The sequence below is a fragment of the Pan troglodytes genome, chromosome 21 (assembly GCF_028858775.2).
Source record: "Pan troglodytes isolate AG18354 chromosome 21, NHGRI_mPanTro3-v2.0_pri, whole genome shotgun sequence".
Classification (NCBI taxonomy): Eukaryota; Metazoa; Chordata; class Mammalia; order Primates; family Hominidae; genus Pan; species Pan troglodytes.
Genome location: NC_072419.2, coordinates 58,946,982 through 58,969,917, shown reverse-complemented (window position 1 = coordinate 58,969,917; position 22,936 = coordinate 58,946,982). Strand labels below are relative to the sequence as shown.

General features: G+C 40.1%; 1 long non-coding RNA gene across 1 annotated transcript; it reads right to left on the bottom strand.

The window, feature by feature from the left end:
- Nucleotides 1-5,798: 5,798 nt before the first annotated feature.
- On the bottom strand, nt 5,799-9,271 carry LOC134809145 (uncharacterized). The gene is made up of 3 exons (XR_010154083.1): nt 9,136-9,271; nt 6,602-6,724; nt 5,799-5,899 (listed from the first exon to the last, which is right to left on the bottom strand). It is a non-coding gene; the product is annotated as an uncharacterized LOC134809145 (long non-coding RNA).
- Between the last annotated feature and the right edge of the window lie 13,665 nt (nt 9,272-22,936).

Below are 22,936 nucleotides of genomic sequence, written 5' to 3'. Positions count from 1 at the left end.
TGTTCTTAGCAGGTGTGACAGTATTTCGTAAATTCCATCCGTTTGTGTACTGCATCAAAAATGTTTGCCATATCTATGCAACAACTGTTATAAAGACACGAAATGCTTTACTTTCAATAGCTTTCCCTTCCTTTTTGTTTTCCTAGATTTATTTAAAATGGAAATATTTTACAAAAACCATAAATGTAAAGCACAAGTGTCATTTGCCTTACATAGATGACCAACTTGAATATGTCACAATATAAACATTAAAATGCTATAAAATTCTATCTGGACTTGTTGCCTGTTGAAGGGTCTGAGCCTGAAGTCTCCTCTTCCTTTGTCAAAAAGGGAGATTAACAAGTCATAGTGTGATGTTAAAGACTACGCTAGCACCAGCTGAGACTTTCTCCCCAACCAGACAGAAGGACTTAAAGAAAATCCAATGGGCAAATCTTTCCTACTAGGAGTGTCACTGTTATTTAATCATGAGTCAATGTACCCCCAAATCATTTTGTTGTGTTTTGTCTTGCTTTTATGAAATACCATATTATGCTCTGCTGTCATTCAAAAGATGTGTATTGGAAACACAGATTTACCCTTTTGTATATATTTTCTTTCCTTTTAGTTTAATTGACACATAATAATTGTACATATTTATAGGGTACATAGTGATGTTTCAGTACATATAATGGACAGTAGAGATTTTTAAGATTCCACATCAATAATGTACATACCACATTAAGTTTGATCATCTTGAAACCCATCACTAATTCCTGCTCATGGATTAAAAATCTAAGAAAAGCAATAAAAGTAAAAATTTACCTACTCTTTCTCAAGATAGATTTATCCATTAATTCATTGATTCATTCATTTCAGAAATGCTCATTGAGAGCCCCAAGTGCTGAGAATAAAATGGCAAACAATACAGACATTGTTCTGCCCTCACATAGCTTATCAAATGAAATCATGTTGTGATTGTAGCTAAACTAGGTGGCAACACTCGTTGAATAGCAATAGCACAACTGAATAAAGCCTTCCTGCCCCTTAAGTAGAACATGGAACTGAGAAGTTAGACTGGCAGATAGATATGGAGAAGGAAGCATTATTATCTGGCCTCTCTCAGTCAGTTTTCTGAAGTGACAGCACTAAGCAACTGTTCTTGGTTTATTGATGGAGAGGAGCCAGCCTCCTGGATGTGTTGTCCAGCATCTGAGTTTCCACCATTTCTTTCACTTACTGCATTTCTTTCTCAAGTAGAGGAGTCCCAGTACCCTCTCTTATCACAAAAGAAGCAGTTATAATCAGCCAATCCATACCTGGAATCAAAAAGACCTCGCCTCAAGTCTTGGCTTCATCACTCTCTACCTGTATGGCCTGGATGGGTGACTTTCCTAAGTTCCTTCATCTATAGAATAGGATCATAATACAACTTGTCTTTGGAGTTTCTGTGAGGACTGGGTGAGACAATGCACAGAACTGTGATCACCTAATAGCCAGCGATAGCGCCCCTACAAGATCTTGTTGCAGACTGAAACCCCACCCATGCAGAAATGAATGTATTAAGACCCTAAGCTTCTATAGGCATAAAATATGAAAGAGCTTCAGAAAAAAAAAGCACTGGGATCCGCACTTTGGGAGCTTCTAACTCCCCTGTTCCTGAGGGAGACTCACAGTCACCACTGAGCATGTTCCAAGGAGCCTTGATGTGTAGGAATGTGTGGAGCTACCTGTATTGCTGCCAGGCCCCACTTGTCATTCACTAAACCAGTAGTTCTCAACTAGGGGTCATTTTGGCCTCAGGGGATATTTGACAATATCTGAAGACAGTTTTGTTTGTCACAACTGGAGACGCTACTGGCATCTCATGTGTAGAGACCAGGGATGCTGTTCAACAGCTTAAAATGCCCAGAATGGCCCCCACCATGGAGAATTGTCAGGTCCAAAATGCTAACAGTGCTCATGTTGTGGAATAAGGAGAATTTTACCAAACCAGTGCCTGGTGAGGAAATAAATCCCTAGAATGTCCAGGTCGGGATATCTGTGTCCTAATGGAACCAGCTGATACTAATGGGGATAACGAGGACATTTCTAGGGTAAAGAAGAGTCAGGCATGGGAATGTTTGGTGAGAGGGAAGAAGTAAGGGTTGGAGGAGGATTTCTGCTTAGTTGAATGTCTACTCCATGAATCTAAAGACAACAGAAAAAGGTGCAGTCAGAGGATTGCTGGCAATGGGTCATTGTTTTTTTGTTTGTTTGTTTTAGTGGAGTTTTACCTAAGGACCTAAAAAGGGAGGAGGGGGGAATTTAATAAAATCAGAAATGTTATGAGCAACTCTGAAGTGTGATCCAGCAAAATTTCACGCCCTTTAAGAACATTGGAGGGCAAGGAGTTTGTGGACCAAATGTGACTTGTGCCAATTTTTCTTTTTAACCTTTGAGTATGAGCCAATGCAACACAATGAGAAAAGTACAAGAGTAGAAGTTGGTACCAAGGTAGAGAGGCAGCCCAGACTCAATTTTACTCCAACACCCATCCATCTAAAATTTCTCTCCAAGGACACAGATAAAATGCAATTTGTTTCATAATAAGCCTCAGGAGTTTACGTTAAAGACATGATTACCCAGAGGCAATGAGAGCTGTCTACAGTTTCTTCTGTTTCAAGAATATTTCTAACCTAAAGAAAGACAGGATAGCTCTGAAGTTTCACTGTAAATTTCAGCCTGTGAATTATACAAAATATAAAAATTTTGCATATTTGCAAATTTGCAAACCCTTTCTCTCCGACCCTCTGATCTTCTTTGGTGCCCCTAATAGCAAAGCCCAGCAGGAAGCTGGAGGCGGCCAGAGGCAGTTTGACTCAACTCCATCCAGGTGAATGGAAATGTGATAAGGAACCTAGGCTGCAAAGCAAGTACTGCCTGCACCACTCAGCTGGAGAAGCCCCTTCATCTGGCTAAGCCTCAGTGTCTTCATCTGTAAGATGGAGATGCTAAAAGCATCCCCCTCATGGTGCTGATGGGAGGCCTGGGTGAGATAAGACATGCAAAGTACCTGGTAAGGACACTGCTAATAGTAGCTATAATAATGGCTCGAGTATGCAATGCCCCAGCTTGGTTTTGAAACAGTCACTGATCCCAGCAATGAAACCACTGTAGAATAAAGGCTGTCAGCTTACAGCTTGGCCTACTGCTGATCTGACAGATAGTTGGGCTTCTGATGGAGCCTTATGCTCCATAGTTGAGCAACTCTAATTGGGCAAATGAGGTCCAATCCACGATCAATCACAGATATGCAAAATTTCTATTTCCTGTATAATTCACAAGCCAAAATTTCCAGTGAAACTTTGGTGCTGCCCTGTCTTTCTTTAGGATAGAAATATTCTTAAAACAAAAGAAATTGTAGACAGCTCTCATTGCCTTCTGGGTAATCATGTCTTTAAAGTAAACTTCTGGGACTTATTATAAAACAAGTTGCATTTTACTCGTGCCCTTGGAGAGAAGTTTTAGATGGATGGGTGTTGGAGTGAAAGCTTCTAGAAGCCGATCTTGTTTCAAAGGAAAAGAATGTGCTTTCAATTTTTGATGGTATACAGTGGATTATTTTTATACCCATTCCTGAGTCTTTCATTGGAATACATACTGGCTATCTGCTGCCATAAGAGTGAGGGAATTTTCCACTCTAACAACTGTGATCCTGTTTTATCTTTATGATGTGCAGAGGAAATGAGTGTTTGGCTGAAATTAGCAACTTTTATCCCATCTTCTCCTGGGAGCCCAAGATTCAACAACAGCATTTAGTCAACATTTATTGGACTCCTTCTATGTGTATGATACTGTGCCAGCAGCTAGGGTTGTGATATTCTAGAAGACATAGTTATAACTGGGTGAACTCGAGGAAGGGGCAAGGACTAGAGTTGGAAGTGATTGTCAGAATCAGTGAGGCTGTCAGCATGATGGTATGCACATGTACACTGGGTAGTGGAAGGAACATTTAATACAGGGACACCTTACCTAGATGGAGGCAGGCTTTAAGGAGAGCAGCAAGGTACAGAGCTGGACATCTGGAATAGTGAAAGCAGGAACCATTCACCAGCCCAGGCCTGAAGGACAAGAAGAAAAAGTGCCACCAGAGCCCAAGAGGTGACTGCAGGAAGAGGGACACCTGAGGAGACCTAGAGCCTTAGTTAGAGGGACACAATCAGCCGTGGGAATGTGGCGGGGAGGGAAGTAGGGGAAGCATACATCAAACCCTTTCCCTCCCACCCTCTGACCTTCTTTTGTGTCCCTAGTGGCCAAGCCCAATAGGAAGCTGCAGGGCAAAATGTCTGTCAAGGCAGACCCCACGGTCAGGCTCCCAGCGCACTGTGGGAGTAAGTGACTGGTAAGTGTATCTAGAGAGACATGAAAGAGATCTGACGCGTGGCCCAGGAGGATGGCATTCTTTATCTGTGATATTTGGATTTCATGCAAGGAAAATGCATTAAAATGAAGGAGAAGAAGGAGAAAGAGAAAGAGGAAAAGAAAGAAGCCAGAAAAGGCATAATAGGGAAGAAAGACAGATAAACAAGCAATTACATGCAGAGGAAGTGCGTTCCTGCAGCAAGCACTGGTTGCTATGGGAACGCCAAAGAGAAGTCCCTCCTTCAGGGTTGGGGAGTCAGGTGAGGCCTCCTGAAGAAGAAGCAACCATCTGAGTTGAAACCCGAAAGGCCAGCAGGAATCCGCCAGGTGAGAAGGCCAGGAATGACATTTACAAAGGCCCTGATGTGAACCGAGACATGACTGGTTCTTAGAGGTCAAAGGTAAGTTTGGGGACAGGCAAGAAGGAAGATCAGCGAAGGAAGCAGAAAGAGGACCAGAAAGAACCTCATATGTGACAACAAAGAGCTCAGATTTCATTCTATAGAAAATGAGGAGACATAAAGTGACAAGAATAAACTGATACTTTTCATGTTTTCCTCCAACTTGACTCTCAGAAAGTACATTTGATGCTGTCACCCATTAGCAAACACATACCAGTTTGTCCCTGTACTTGACCAAAAAAAAAAAAAAAAAAAAGAAAGTGTGTGTGGGGGAGATTGGTTTGTCTTTTGAATCCATGGCAAAGATCCAAATGGCAAAAAAAAAAAAAAAAAAAAAAGAAAGAAAGAAAAGTAAAAACTAAAAACACAGGTGGTTCCTTTGGTTAGGTGAATGTTTCCCTGACAAAGGAAAGTGCTGATGTACCTCTCTACTAACCGCTGCATGCCTGAATAGAGATACCAGCATTTCAAAAGGCAACCTGACACACCTTTGGCATTTAAGAAATAGAAGTCTTAAGCTTCAGCACCATGAGCCGAGCCCAGATTAATGACTTTTCAGACTATAGGCTCAAGGAATTAGAAATAGGTCAGCCCTGCAAAGAATTTTAAGAAATCACTGAACCACTGCAAATCAGACAGCTTCTCATTGGTTCCACCCACTCCTAAGAAAGTGACCCTCCCCACTTCCTGATTGCCTCTATTTCATCAGCTCCCTTCATTTTGGGTGTTGGGGGAACAAATATAGACAAAATATTGCAAAATATTGCAAAAATATTGCAAAGTATTGCAAAAATATGACCTTTGGTGCAAAACAAAGGAAATATAAAAACAGACGTATGCCAATTCCTCATTGGGTTCCTCTTTCACAGGCCACCGGTTCGTGGAGGAGGGGTGATTTTCATACCTGAGTGTTCTTTGCATATTTGCCTTTTGCTGTAAGACATGGGTATGCAATAAATAAATTCTGCAATATGATCTGACTGACAAAATTCCCAGGTCATGGCTTGTTTTTACCTTTATCTTGATGAAATTTGTTCTTAAATTGTGAGTTTGGACATAGAGACTATCTTCTCATACCCTGGCACCGGAAAACCACTGGTGGGATCTCCAAAATCCTAACACATGAACATTATTCACTGGATTAGTCCCTGTGTCTCTCAGGATAGCGAGGTTCTACTGATTTGACCTTACTTTCTCTGGTTTCCCAAATTTTGCTTTGGAGATGTAAGCATCAGCACTCACCTGATGTCAGTTGCTAATAAACCAGATTTTCTCAAACTGAATCCTGTTTCCTGGATCTCATTGTTCTGCCTGCCCACATTCAGGTTTACATTTCTGCAAAGGGCTATTTTAGAAGAACCATGGCTTTGCCACAAAGGTTCTATCCAGAATAGTTACTACTTTCTGGGGCAAATGGCTCCTACTCCACTATCCCATCTCACCATGGTGAGAGATGGTCATAGCACTCCTGCCCGCTTCCTGACCACATGAGTGGGCACAATCTGGGCCAATGGTCCTACCATTTCCCCTGGCCACAGTGATGGGTCCAGGGATAGCTCTGGGTCTGAAGTCAAGGCCAGTCAAACAGGGTAAGACTCTCACAGTGACTGTCAGACTGGGCTAAGGCCCTAGATCCATTTATGTATGAAACCAGCCTGCTCTATCCTTCCCATGGCTTGGTTAAATAAGGCAGTTAGTGTCCCTCTTTGGCTTCAGAAAAAATAGTTTGATTTCTCTATAACCTGACAAAGTCCTGCTCTTCATGCTTTTAAGAAAAAGTTCTCAGTTCTTTCCACATACTAAATTTACTCACTCACAGAATAGTGATGGAATATCTCAGGTCCCTGGTACAGCTGTGAGGAGTGAACATAGTATCTCATCTCCTAATGTCTCTCCAACTGGTCACAACCACAGATGTGCACAAAGGCTTGGTTTTGTTGCTGGAAGGAGAGGAAAGACAAGATAGCAGAAGGAGTGTCAAGGCATCAGCGCCTCCATCCCTATAGACTAGATTCGATGATCTCTGGCTAGAGGACTAACGACTAGAAGCTGCAGGACTCATTTTCACAAGAAAGTATGTGAGGCCATGAGCTGCAGGCTCCTGCCTTCATGCCCAAGGGGCATAAGCTGTGACAGATTCAGACAGGCTGTGGTATTTCCCATCTCTGCAGAGAACCCATAGCCAATTCCCCAGGCATGCAACTGAAAGAGCCCTTCACATGGAACCCAACACTTGATCAATGCTTTGCTGTTGCAGACTTTAAATAACATTTAAAGTTATTTAAATAAATTTTAAAGAAAAGGCCCCACATTTTTATTTTGCACTGGATCCTACAAATTATGTAGCCAGTCTTGATAGAACCAGCACTTGTTGGTGTCCCAGAGGTTGTGAGGTAATAGTTTATATATGAAGAGCATCATTAGGAAGGTGATGGCAAAACTCCTTCAACTGGTTTTGTAGCCAGTGGAAACCAGAGAGTGGTTGGAATAGAGTAGAACGTGGAGGATGGTGGCTGATGGACTTGACTGTGGCTCCATGAGAGAGTTATTTTTTGGAAGTTCCTAGAAAGTACCAGGGAGACTTGCTTGGGTTGAGTCGGGGGAATGGACTCTGATCCTACAATCAAGTTGGTGGGGGACTCAGAGCATTTAAATGGGGAAATAATATAAACACAACTCAAATACACAGAAAAAAAGTCATTAGGGGCAGTCTGGAATCAGACTGCCTGGGGTCTCATTTCTGCTATTTCATAACTGTGCGACCTTGGTCAAATTACCTAACTTCTCCATACTTCATTTCCCTCATCTATAAAATAAAACTAACATTTGTACCTATCTCATCACATTTTATTAAAAATTATGTTAGATAATACATGCAAAGCAAAGAGCACAGTGTCTGGCACACACAAAGTAAATCTTTAATAAAAGTTAACTGTTATTAAAATTATACATACTTTGGGAACAAGTAATTCTAGGTGTGTGAATAATTAGCCAATAAAAGTGTTAAGGATTATATGCCTTTTACTATGAGCTAAGCAGTGTTCTAAATCAGTGACACTCAAGACTTTTAGGGCTTAAGATGCCTTCACACTCTTAGAAATCATTGAGCTTCCCAGAGAGTTTTTGTTTATATGGCTTATCGCAATCAATATTTGCCATGGTAGAAATTAAAACTGTGAAAGTTTTAATATATTTATTTATAAATTCATGCTAAAAAATAATAAATTAATAATAAATGACTGAATCCATTACATGTTAATATAAACAACACATGCTTATAAAAGGATAACTATAGTTTCCAAAACAAAAAATATTTAGTAAGAAGTATATTTTTAATGCCTAGTTGTAGAAAAGAGCTACATTCTCATATCTTTCCCTGTGTTGTCTGTAATAATATGTTGTTCTGGTTAAGGCAAGCGTATGAGGAAAATCCAGTCCTGCACATGTGTGTACTTAGAAGAGTACTATAAAAAGCTTTTCAGATAAGTAGGGATTTTCTTCTTTGATACTACACCAAAACTCAACAAGTAATAATTTTTTAAAGGTTACTACAATGTGGAATGTGAAATCATATTCAATAGACTTTTCATACTCTGCTACATTAAAATCCATTTGGTCTATCTTGCAATTTGAATAGACCTTTAATGCATGCATGATTTTGTAACATCACACATTGGTCATTTGGAAAATATTGACTTACCAAGTTATGAAGATATTCCAGATACTGACATACTTCATATCACCACCATTCTTATCAGAAAGGAATTTAAGCATGGGGAAGCTGTCAAGCTCACAGTGGTGGGTTTAACTTTTACAAAATTCTCATTTTTGCTTGAAAATAAGAATTTTATAATTGGCAACAAATACCACTTGCTGTTTTCCTTGCAGTTATACTTATTTTGCTCATTTTCAAAAAAAAAAATCTGCCAGATTCTGAGGTCCGAATTACCATAGTTTGTCAGTCATTCTTCCAAATAAAGATGTTTTATGAAAACCATGTCTACTTCAGCTCCCAACTCAATCATACAAGTGTTTTCCTAGAAACAACCATCATGCCTTATATAGCAGAAGTGCTTTATATACACTTCCCTTTTTATCACACAGAACATTAAAAATATCAAGATTTAATAAACTTAAGAAATGTTACTACTTCATCAAGTCTGCTCTTAAGTTTCATTTTTTTCCCCCGCAAGTATGCTGTGGTGCAGAATACCAAGACTTCTAGCATAGTTGGTGCCACCACTTGTCATACTAAGGCACCACAGTCTACCCAGCATTGATCTTGCACCATTATTCCAAAAGTCAACTCAGTGAAAAGGCAAATTACTTATTAATATTTTTATGAACATACTTTTGATTTTGTGGATCCTAGGTCTCTGAGACTCTTAGAAATCATCAGAATAACTCTATAACATGGGTGTTATTATCCCCATTTTCTAGATAAGAAAATTGAAGCAAAATGAGCTTACTTAAGATCATACAGCCACCAAGAAGGACCAGGATTTACCTGGAGCGTGTGCTCCTAACCATTATGATGAAATAAAGGCGTGGTTGTTATCTGCATATTTTACAACCACAGTTTTTTGAGACATTTGCTATGGTGATGAGAAAAAAGAAAAAGGACCTAAAGCAGGACAGACAAAGGAATAAAGAGAAAGATCAAAAAGAGGAAATTATCTCTGATGAAAGATTACCATTTATCCATGAGATTAAAATACCTCCCTGGACACAGTCAGAACACAGCACACTTAAAATCTCATTGATTTACAATGCAATTTAGATTTTTTTTTTGAAACCAGGTAATATAAGAACAAGTGTAAACTAAAAGCCTTGGATGACAAACTTGGGTCAGCATCAGAGTTCAAGGAGAAGGTGGTGACGACTGAGCCAGGTTCTCAAAGAGCAGTACATTCCTTTCTCTTTAAAGGCAATTTATCAGGATTTATCCAAGCCTGTAAGAACAATCCCTTAAGACCATCCAATTTCCTTTCTTTCTAATTCCATACTTAGCAGAGCAACCTTCTGATAATTAATTTGGTTCCTCAGGTAAGTCAATACCAGGAAAGAGACTGACAGAGTTACTGTGCCAGCTACATCGCCTGCTGTAAATGAATAAATTGGTTTGTGGATTTATCAATCTACCTCCAAGAGTTCAGTTTGCAAACACCACTTTTCCTAGGGTGCCCTGTCATTTGACTTGCAGACCTGCAATGCTACATGACCAAAGTGAGAAGGGCTCTTTTAAGACTTTCGTAATCCTGGCCATTCTTGTCATAGGAGGTACCACCTTGTATTATGTCAAGAATATTAAAACGCACTCACTCCCTGGGCTGCCATGTTGACAAGCCCACTTTTGAGTGGAGCTCCCTGGAATTGTACAATATGTGACCCCGCTTCCATTGCATATTAACTGAAATGTATTTTGTGAAAAACAAGTGGAAAGACTGTTTATTAAGCTACTTATTTAGTTACGAGTTACTCATTTGCCCAAAAGTTCCCAGCAATCATTACGTATAGCGGAGAATGCTGCCCTGACCACCCTATTTAAAAGTACAACTCACACCTGCCCACACCACCATGGACCCTACTTACTTCTCCTCCCCTGCCTTATTTTCTTTATGGAACTTGTGAACATAGGATGCTGATGCAGGACAGGCAACCCCGGATTGGAGATTAGCCCATGAGGGTTCTTGGCTTCACCCAGGAAACAATTCAAGGGTGAGCCAGTGGTAGGGTAGAAGAAAACAGCTTTACTGAAGTGGCAGTGTTATAGCTCAGGCAGTATTACATCTCCGTGACTGCTCCTACAGAGCTGGGCTACCCCATGGGCAGTGTGCTGAGAGTAGCAGCTCAGGGCAGTTTTGCAGCCATATTTACACTTACTTTCAATGACTTGGAGATTAAGGGCCAGTTGATGCAGAAATTTCCAGAGGAAGGGTGGTAACTTTGGGATCCTTGGGTCATTGCCATGGAAAGGGGTGGTAACTCCGGGTGTTGCCATGGCAGTGGTAAACTGACACGGCAGACAGGTGAGGTGTCTTATGGAAAGCTGCTTCCGTCAGGTCCCTGTTTTAGCTAGTCTTCAATTTGGTCTGGTGTCATCGGAGCCCAGCCTCCAGAGTCAAGTCCCACCTCCCTCCTCAATACCATAGATCTAATTTATCTTACCATAGATCTAATTTATCTTGTTTATTGTCATTCCGTTTTCAAAATGAGGGCTGGTATTTTTGTGTTTTATCCACTACAGAAACCTCAGCACCTAGAACAGAATGGAACCTAGTAGATATCTAGCAAATATTGGTTGAATTAATAAATGCATTAATTTCAAGTGAATTTTTTATATGTTAAAATTATGTTTTTTTTTTTTTTTTTTAGTTTTTAGATCTCAAATATTTTAGAGGTCCTTAAAATCTATATAGACTGTAGGTACTCTGCCTTGGGGTGGGGCTCCTCCCCCAGCTTCCACCTTGTAGGCACAGAGTACTCGATACTCCTTACTGGGGACAGCAGACTCGGCTGTTCTCCTCTCACACCACCTTGAATCCTTCTTACAGTCTCTTGTGGGTCCTATCCCCACTTCCCCCCCGCTTCTTTGGGCATTTTCCTATACTTGTGATTCTTTTTAAGGAGCTGCCGCAGGCTATGAGGGCTGCTCTGCTTACAGGGAAGATAACCAGAAGTGCCTGGGAGTTTATGCCTCTCCCAGTGGCTCTTAGGCAGGGACCAATCGTAGGGGGAGTATGAAACCCCACTTCTTTTTCTGCCAGTTGAGAAAAAAATCTGGGGGGAGATTTACACTCCTGAGCTCCCCATAGGATCAGGCTGAGGCTGAGATTTGCCTGAAGTCACATCTTGCCTGGCTGGCTTCTTTCCCTTCCCTGGGCTGCTTCTCCCATCACCCTACACAATTCTTCTGGGGGAACATTCTCAGTAAATCCTTGCCCATGAATCCTCATCTCAGGTTCTACCACTGGAGAATCTGACCTGGCACCCCCACAGCAGCCTCAAGCAACGTGTACTTAATTTCCTTAGGATGAAGTTCACTGTGGCTGCTGTTGCTGCTGCTGCCCGCATGCCCAAGAATCCAGGTAGGACCAGGTACCTCTGTCATGTTCTTCATGGAGCGAATGGCCTTCTGGGTGCACAGCCAGCCCCAGACAAATACCTGAGAGGAGGGAGAAATGACAGGATGAAACAAGTTTTTAAAATGACCACATGATGCTCAGAAGCACAAAGGTTGGAAAATAGTGCCATAATATTGAGAAATGGGTTCAAGCTCAACTCACCTACAGATTTATTATGCGACCCTAGACAAGCCTCCATTTGATCAACTCCAGCTATTTTGCCCCCGAAGTTCAAGTCTGTGTTGAGCTTTTGATTCTCCCAAAGAAAATTATACCACTGCAATAGCTCTTGTTTCCAGCCTGCTTGTTTGAATTAAAGCTTTGCAGCATTTTAGTTTATGGTATCTCTGGGGAGGAGTGAATATGTCAGTGTAATTAACTCATCTGATGAGAGAGGTCTTGTTTATTTCCCCTACAAAATAACAGGTGGTGGTTGAGCTCCGATACATTATGGTGATATGAAACACATTTAGAATAAATCACATTAAATAAATAGGGAAACAAAATGATTTCGAGGTATATTTTTTATTGTTTTAAATTAAGTTTTGAAAGTGAACAGCTGCATACCAAAAAGCCACACAACTGCTACTCACCTCCAATCTGCTTCTTTGAGAAAGGGTTAATGGCATTTTTAGGTTCAACCGATTAGGACTACTAGAAACTTGAGTATTCTCAAATTATTATCCAATCACTGGCTTTCTGAGCACCCTCTTTTTGCGTGGGATGTGGCAGTCTAATCAACTTGAGTGATCAGTTAAAATAACCATATGCATTTCATTACACAAAATCCACAATGACATGCATTTCAGAAACATGTAAGAGTAACACCATGTGCTGGGCATTAAGTAAATAAAAACAAATATGGAAGAGTCTTTCCTATGAGAAGTTCACAGTCTAAAGAAATATCGTAAATAAAAAGGCATTTCCAGGTATTAAAATTGTAAAGAATATTATTCCTTACTCCAAAAACTTTTTTTTTTTTTTTGATATGGAGTCTCACTCTGTCGCCCAGGCTGGAGTGCAGTGGCATGATCTTGGCTTGCTGCAACCTCTGCCTCCTGGGTTCAAGTGATTCTCCTGCTTCAGCCTCCCAAGTAGCTGGGTCTACAGGCAGGCACCACCACCCCTGGCTAATTTTTGTAAATTTTGTAGAGAGGGGGTTTCACCATGTTGGCCGGGCTGGTCTGGAACTCCTGACATCAAGTGATCTGCCCACCTCGGCCTCCCGAAATGCTGGGATTATGGGTGTGAGCCACCGTGTCCAGCCAACCTGCAAAAACTTAATGTAACTTCAGAAATTGATTTTTCTTTTTTACAATTAAATGAATCAAGATCCTAGAAAGCAAGAACAAAAAATAAATTCAGCAAACCAGAAATGATGAAGAATTCCTGATGTGGTTCAAGGTGAGAATATTTGATTGGAGCTGTAGAGATATTAGGCAGAGAAAACCTGTGAGAAGGAGAATATGATGTAAGGGAAGTGGAAGAAGGATGGGAAAGGGGGAAGGAGAAGGTGGAGGGGAGGCACCAAGGAGATGAGGAGGGGTAGAGGGGAAAAGAATGCAAAAAGGAAAGAAGGAAGGGAAAGAAGGTAAAAGTGAGGAGAAAGAAGAAGGTGGTGAAGGAAGGAGGAGAGAAAGGGGGAGTGGAAAAGAAAAAGGAAAAGAGGTAAGTGCTTGGAAAGATTGAATGGGTGGAAAAAGGAAGCAAAATGGCTGGGAAAAAGGAGAAAGGGTGGAGAAAGTGAGAAAGCCGAGCAAAGCTGGATCAGATGGATGAGGACAATGTCATGACTTCTGGCGCATAATAAAACTCCAGCCTCAGGGTCTACAATCAGAAGGAGCAAAAAGGGCCCTTATGAAACTGAATAAAGACCCTCAAAGATACTAGGTCTGGAACCTGTAAATATTACCTTAGATGGAAAAAAAGGTCTTTGCAGATATGATTTAGTTAAGGATCTTGGGATGAGGAGATGATCTTGGCTCATGGTGATGCAAAAAAATAATTTTAAAGGCATAGAATATAGACCCAAAATTTCCACTATTTCTCAAGAACGAGTTCTAGAAGGAAAGAAGAAAATTATATAACAAATAATCATAATAAAAGAACATTTTCTAGAGCTGAAGAATAAAAAGTATCTTTATATTGAATGGGGCCTTTGAACATTCAGCAACAGAAAAACTGATGGCAATAAAAGACCCATCCCTATAAACATTATGATAAAATGTTGGAACAAAAACTAAAGATAAAAACCTGAAGATATAAAAGCTAAAGTCATTTCCCTTTAAAGGCTAAAGTTCTGATTGTCATTAGCTATCACTGTGGGCTAGACAACATTGTAAGATAGAAGATAATGGATCTGATCAAACAGGCGCTTGACTATTTGCTAACACGTAAGAAATCAGAAACCTTACCATCCACAGAGTCTCTTTGAGTTCCTTGAAGATATGCCACAGGAAAATTACCAAAGAATCTATGGTAGAAGAAAATGACATACAAGAAAGGGTAGAAAACAAGAAACCAGTAAAACATAAGGTCAAATTGTGGAATCAAAAAAAAAAAATAGGTTGAATACATAGAAACAGAGAGTAGAACAGTGTTTACGGGAGCAGGGAGGAGAAGGAAATGAGACCTGATAAGTCAAAGTGTACAAACTTGCAAGTAGGTGGGAGCAATAAGTCTAGATATCTAATGTACAGCATGAGGACTATAGTTAATAATATTGTATACTAAAAATTTTCTAAGAGAGTAGATTTTAGGTGCTCTTACCACAAAAACGAGGCAAATAAGGAAGAGGATGGATACGTTAATCTACTTACCCATAGTAATCATTTCACTGTGTAATGTATATCAAAACATCATGTTGTACTCCTCAAATATATACAACAAAAATAAATAAGTGAAAATGTATAAAAACTTTACAAAAGGAAAAAAAAGAAATAGAACTTTAAAAGATGGCAGAATTAATACAACCTCTTCATTCACACTTTGATAGGCTGGATAGAAGCATAGCCAAGCCAAATGCTTCTAAAGTGTGAATAGTTTTAATGTGATTCTGGAATTGAAATTTTGAAAGGTCACTGTATCATAGATAAGGAAGCGAGACTGGAGAAGAGTGAAACATACTAAGGTTTCTTTTCTGCTCAGAGGATACTGACTGACTCAAGATACACTGGATAGATAATTTTCTGTGTATGTGATTTAAAGTGTACATATAAGCGACAAAACATAGACATAAAATATAAAACTGTGAAACTACTATACGAAACTACTATATAAACACAAAAATAAGTAAATCCAATCCACTAATAACAGTCAAGTTAAAAAATATATACCTAGTAAAGGAAAGATATCAATGCAGTGGTATATAGATGTTCAATTAATAAATATAAATGAGTTAAATTTAGTTATAAAATGGTAATTATTAAATGATAAACATTTTAATAGTACAAAATAATATTCAGTATGAGTAAGAAACAGGGCAATATGGGCAAACATAGGACCAAAAGAAGCATTTTTAAGATGGCAGAGATTTTGTTCAAGTTAAAATGCTGATGAGAGGAAATTGATAAAGGGGAATGAGATGAGGAGGAGATGATTTATACATTGATATCTCTGAAAGGTAGGATAGACTGGATCTAGAGCCAGATGGAGGGATTCACCTCAAAGAAAAAAAAAGAAGCTTCCAGGTTTTTCAGATTTTTCTATACATCATTTACAAGCTGTCATTGAGAGTCAATAACCAAGGTTTCTCTATTATCACCATGATGGGAGGATTCTTTATAAAAACACATTCTCTCATTAAAATATTGTGAATATTTATTATTATGGAGTTAAAAAACAAAGATTATAAAGAAGATTTTTAAAACTTCCTAAAACACCATCTTCCAACTTCTTTCCACTTTTATTTTAGTTAAGAAATAAACAAGTTTTCATTGTTCTTTTTTATGACCAGTGTTGCCAAATACTACCTGGTTTTTTTTTTTTTTTTTGCATTCTTTATGTATGATCTTTCCATTGAACAACTAGAAATACAGCTTTTGTGATGGAAAAGGAGCCATAATTTAATTTTAATTAATCTTAATTCTGCTTGATTATTAAAAAGCATTTGTATGAAAAAGTACATTTCCAGTTTAGCCCACATGGTCTTCCCCAGTTTCTACAGACAATTCCCTGCTAACATGGTTCTCTTTCCAAGGAGCCCGACTACTTCTGGAATGGAGATGAGGGTGGGCTCAAAGAGGTACAAGGCTAGAGGCAAGTCCTCACACCCTGGAAGTCTCATAAATGAACAGCAATGGTAGATAGTGATTGAGAATATGGACCCTGGAGCCAAACCTTCTGGTTTTAAATCCAAGCTCTGCCATTTATGAGATCTGTGGTCTTAAATGACATAATTATCTTCTCTATGCCTCAGTATTCTCATCTGCAAGATGAGGTGGGTGTGTAAAAATACCCTATACATCATTGGGGTGTCTAGAGAATTTAGTGTATTGATGAATATTAAATGCTTGGTTACAAGAGTGTCTAACACAGACAGTAAGCATTATTTAAACATTAGCTTGCATCATAAAATTATTTCCTAACTGTTGGGTTTCCCTGACAGTACCCGGTCTTAATGAGTCTTTCTCATGTGTGAAATTTCATGTTTATACTAGCAAAGTTCTGAGTTTCTACTCTATGCTAAGTCCTGTACTAAGTGCTTTTATGAGCAGGGTCTTTATTTGATCATTCATGTAAGAACTATTAATATTTATTCAGTCCCTTCTTTGTATAAAGAAACATTATGTCCAGAAATATTACAGTGAAGAAAATTAGGGATTATCTCTAGTCCACTTACAATAGTCAAATAATTCCTCATTTCATTCTCACAACGGTCCCATCAGGAAGATACCATTTTACAAATGAAGAATTTGAGTATCACAAGGGCCCAAGGACCCAGGCCAGTTAATAGCTGAGTCTGGCTCCAGAGCTCACCCTCTTCATCATTTTGTTATATTGTTGGTGGTGACGGGCTCTCTGGGCTGGTTGCGGATGGCAGAGAATCACATTTGTCTCATGCCTGGTTGGTAGAGGGCCTTTCAGCTGCCTCCCTAAATGCCCTGTCCGCAGGATCACCTGGACCCTTATTGCCTATGGTATTGACCTGACTCTTCTTAGGAAATGGCCTGATTAACCAGAAGCCCATGTCAATGGCCAAATCCTCAGCAAGGGTTTGATCATATTCTCTCCTCAATCCTTCAGCATGGGAGAACCCCAACAATTGGACTATTTAGGAAATGCATCTCATGCATTTTTCTTTTGATTCCTCATGCCTTTTGAGAACCTCTTTCAACTGTTAGTCTACTTCCTGGTTGAGCTAACCTTCACCTGCTATATCCTGTTGTGGTCACTTCTGGTACCCAGATACCTGTCCCAGTACTCCAGAAAACAGGTTGAAGCTGGACACTCTCTGGAAAACCCAGCAACAAGAAAAGACCAGAAGCCTAAGGGCTGATACCAACAAAACACTTCCCTCTGTCATTTTCATTGAGGACATGGTATACTCAGTCTGCACAGTGGCATGCCCCCAAATTCTGCAGGATTTGAAGTTTTGAATAATCCCAGGCCTTGGTTGAATCCTGCCTCTACCATGTTCCCGCTCTGTGACCCTGGACCAGTTCCTTAGAGTTTCTTACCCTGCTTTTGTGTGTGTCGTTTATAAACTTGAGATCGGTGCAACAGTTCCCAACCCATATGGTTATCATGAACAACGAGATGTACTAAGTTAAACATTAAAAACATTAATACAGTGCTTAACAAAGAATATGTCCAATAAACATTATCATAATAAGAATATCTTTATAATTATCATTTATTTTGGCCATTTTGATCTAGGATCATGCAAAGTATGGTCTCAATGGTACTTTCATTCCTGGAAAAGCTATCCCTCCTTACACACACACAGAAAGTCTTTTTAACTCATAGTATAGCTAAAATGTAGTCACTTCTAAACAAAACAGAAAAATAAATATATTGAATGAAACATGACTTCTCATTTATTCTGAATGTTGATGTTTGAAGGAAAACATATAATTGAGGATGAAGAGAGAGAGGAAGAGAGAGATGAGGTAGCAATTTTATAGGGCCTTGCTACTCAGTATGGTCCACAGATCAGCCTCATTAACATCACCAGGAGCTCCTAAGAAAAGCAGAAGTCCAGGTTCACCCTAGTCCTACTGAATCAGAATCTGCATTTCAAATGATCCCAGCTAATGCCTACCCACTTTAAGGTGTACATTTAGCAGCACTATCCAGGGCTGAAAGCTGGTGGTGCTGGCTCTTCATGAAGTCAATTTTTACTTTGGAAAGTCTAGGTGACCTTTTTCTAGATGTATGTCTCATTAGCACAACTTTTACACTTACCAGTAATAATTAAAGCATTTTTGAAAGTTCAAAAATTAAAATGGAGACAATGTTGGTGAGGAGAAAGAGAGGGACAGAGACAGAGACAAATAGATCAAGACAGATTTTCCTAAATGACTGCAGTACAAGTCTCAGAGGCTACGGTGCCTGGGCTCTGGTTGCCAAGCAGACTAGCTGTAGCACTGTGATTGGACAACATTGGTTTCAGTTCAGATCCTGGGTTTCTTCTAAATCCTACTGCAGCCATGAAAAGATGATCCAAAGAAGAAGTTTCCTTATAAACCAGTGGGGCTCCAAGCTTGACTCAAGTGGATACTTGCACTGGATTTTGAAGAAAAGAAGGACCAGGAAAGAAGGAAAGAACACAGAATTTGAAGTCAGGGTCTTGAGTTCAATTCTACTGACACCATTGACTCACTAGTGGGAAGTGTAGCACAGAACCAAGAGCCTAAGGGTCAGTTCAGGCCAGGATTCAATACTCAGTCCTCCAGGGGCCAGTGTCAGAACATGGGTATGTTAGAAAACCACCCTGCTGTGGTCTGAATGTTTGTGACCCTCAACATTCATCTGTTGAAATGCTAACCTCCAGGGTGATGGTATTAGAAGGTGGGGTCTTTCAGGAGGTGATTTGGTCATGAGGGCAGAACCCTCAAAAATGGGATTCATGTCCTTATTAACAGGCCCAAGAGAGCTCATTTGCCCCTTCTGCCATGTGAGGACAAAGAAAGAAGATGCCATCTGTGAACCAGATCCAGAGTCTGTTGATGGCTTGATCGTGGACTTTCCAGCCTCTAGAACTGTGAGAAACAAATTTCTATTGTTTATAAGCTACCTGGTCTATGGTATTTTGTTATAGCAGAAGGAAAAAGTATTTTGTTACTTTTCCTAAGTAAGATTCTTTACTGTCTGTTATAGCAAGCTTCAACTATACAGAGTCCCATATCATTGTTCTCACTGAAAGTAGGTAAAAGAAGCATCATAAATACAGAAAGTGCAAAGGTATCTTTGTGAATAAGGAGTTACAAACTAGACAACTTGAACTGGGCCCGGTTCAAAGGCCTATTTTGTTGCTCTAAACGTGAAAAAAAATTAAATATCAGAGTGTCCATAATAATCCAGATTTCTGGCTTCTTTTAAGGCAATTTGTTAATACTGAAACCACATTTAGGCAGGATAACAAGCAAATGGCACTGACCTTGGCTTATCCCTATAGAGTTCAGTGAGACAGTACCCTCCAGTCCCTGTTTTCTTACATATGCCCGATTCACCCAGTTACGTTGGCTGATGAATCTTGAGAAGTATTTCAATTTGCAACCCCTACCATAAATGAAAGACCTCTGTTAACCAATTTGGGGTGAGCTAGAGTGAGGTTCCTCCCACCACCAACCCAGTCTGGAACCCAGACTCAAGGGACCAACGTCCTCAGTTCATAATGAGCATGTTATATAATCACAATGCAGAACAGTTATCATTTCATTTAAAAGTAGTGACTGCTGGAATTACATTTCCCATGTAAAACAATAACACAATTCCCAGTTGATCAGCAAATAAATAAGAGAAAACAGCTTTGTAATTATTTCGACAGTGGTCGGGCTCAAAGAAACCCATCAAATCCCATTTCATGAGAGAGAGGGCTAAGCAGAATTGAGCAAACATTTTACCTGAGTCTAGTCCAACACATCCTGCTCCAAAGATGACTCCTATAATGAAAATCTGTCGCTCACAAATGACTCATCATCTGAAAACTGTGCTGAAGATGCTGGAAATGCGGGTGATGCATGTGAAAATGAAATTAATCAATATGAAGATGAAGATCAGCAGTCTATCACAGCTGAGCTGTTTGATAATAATGAACCGGGGAAACAGACAGGGCTCAAGAAACTCATGAAAGTGCAGGAAATGTCAACAGGAATTATGAATTAGTAACTATTGCTAGAAATAAAGAAACAAGAGTAAGTGGACAAAAGAACCATATTGTGTTGGGAAATAACCCCGTGCATTTCTACCTCCCTTGTCTAAGCCACCAATGTTGCTCCTATGTATTATGACACTGGACTCCTCACTTGCCTGACCCACATCATGCTATCCTCACAGCAGCCAAAATAATCCTGTTGGAATGCAACTCACGTCAAGGCACGCTTCTACTCAGAATAGTCCACTGGCCTCTATGTCACTTGCCATTAAAGTCAACATCGCTGCAATGACCGATGAGACCTGCATCACCGGGATCCCACTTCCTCCCATTGCCCCTTCACTTACTCCAGGCGCACCAACCAGAAACACAATGTTCCCAAGACACCAGCCATGGATCCTTCTTGGAGCACTAACAGGTGCTCTTCAAGAACTTGGAAGTTGCCTCTCTTAGTCAACCTCAGAACTTGTTCCCTCACTTCTTTACAATCTTCCCTTAAAAGACTTGTCTCAGCCCAGCCCTCCCTAGCCAACCTATCTAAAGTTACAACCCTCTTATCCTAGCCAGAGAAATTCCCTACTCGCCACCCTCCTTCATTTTGATCTTTAACATATTATTATCTCAAATACACATATTTTAGCCAAACATCTGGTTTATTGTCTGCCTCACCTGTTAGACTACAAGCTCCAGGAGATCTGAAAGTTTTGCTTATTTTGTTCTCTGTTGCATCTGCAGTACACAGATATGTACCTGGAATGCAGTAGATGCTTAATAAATATTTGTCAAATACATAACTATAATTCAGAGATGTACAGGAAAAGAATGATGATAACAACGTGTAAAAGAGATTTGTTCAATTTGCCAGAAATACGTCCAGGTAACAGCCCCCATCCCCTCCCGAGGATTTGTAAAGGTGGTGACACAACACCAATCTTCTCCCAAGTCAACAGATAAAATGAAGGCTCTGGGACCACTAGAGGTGAACACTCTGCCTGCATTGGTGGTATTCTGGCCCTTTTTTCTCCTCTGGGGTAGTTATATGGTGAATCCCAGCCTGAAATCACCAGTCAGTCTCTTCCTCTCCCACTTCTTTATCAAGAATCAAAATGGACTGATTTGCAATTCAACAAACATTTATTTACTGAATTGAATTTGCAAGTACATTAAGGCTTCAATGTGACATAAAGGGAAAATTGTTAAGTTAGTATTACAATGAGTTTTACTTCCACTTATTTATGAAGATTAATGATAAATATTTGGCATCAATCTGATTGCTTTTTATTTGCACTTGTCTTCTATAGGAACCATTGATGGCAATTCGGCAATATTTGATGCCTATCTGCAAAACTACAGCAAAGGGTATGAATTAGGAAATGATGCATTTGCAAGATGGCCATTCTCAAAATTTATTATCAGCATCTGAGTGGGTCCTCCTCCTCTATCTAGAAAACTGATCCTCTTATAAGGTACTTCACTTCTTCAAGATGATAGACCAATGGACCACAGACGAGAGGCCACATTCAGTAATATCCATACACCTAAGTTGGTATATATTTTACATGGAGTCTTGCTCTATTGCCCAGACTGGAGTGCAGTGGTGTGATCTCCGCTCACTGCAACCTCTGCCTCCTGGGTTCAAGCGATTCTCCTTCCTCAGCCTCCTGAGTAGCTGAAATTACAGGCACACGCCACCACACCCAGCTAAGTTTTGTATTTTTAGTAGAGACTGGGTTTCACCATGTTGGCCAGGCTGGTCTCAAACTCCTGATCTCAGGTGATCCACCCACCTCGGCCTTTCAAAGTGCTAGGATTACAGGAGTGAATCACCACACCCAGCCAGTAAGTATATTGTTCGTTATCCTTTCTCCTTCCTTCAACTTAGAGGAGATATCTTAAAGGTCCAAGAAGCCCCGATGACAAATAATCATGCTTGTGTCTGAGTGCATTCTGTTTGCTTCCACAATATTCTAGAGAAGTGTTTCTCAACCTCAGCACCGTTGACTATTGGAGATGAAAATTTCTTTGTTGTGAGAGGCTGTCCTGGACATCGCAGGATGGTTAGTAGCATCTTCGGCCTCTACCCACTAGATGCCAGCAGTACCCTCCTCCCAATCAAAACATGTCTCCAGACATTGCCAAATGTTTTCTGGAGGGCAAAATTGTCCTCAGTTGAGACTACTGTTGTAGAATGAGTCTTTCCATAAATTGAATTATGTTTTCAGCACCCAGTTGAAAATAGTACATAATTAGGCCCTATAAATGTATCACCATGGTATGTTTCATAGTCATCCCCTCCTCTCCTCATGTATTATCTCACCATACTTCAGGGTCTTGAGAGTGTCCTAATCAGGGAGCAATTTGGTTGTTTAAAAAAAAAAGTAGAAATACACTTAATTTAACCAAGTATGGAATTATACATCCTAAGTGTGCACAAGAACTTCTCAGACCAGAGAAGACAGAGCGAAGACTTATAGGACTTATAAAGTAGACAAGCAGTCAACTCTTTCTTCTCTCTCCCTCCTCCTTTCTTTCACTCTTCTCTCATCATTTGTCCTTCACATAATAGCAAGAGTGATCCCTTTAAAATATAAATCTGGGCTAGGCACTGTGGCTCATGCCTGCAATCCCAGCACATTGGGAGGCCGAGGAGAGCAGATCACTTGAGGCCAGGAGTTCGAGACCAGCCTGGCCATCATGGTGAAATCCCATCT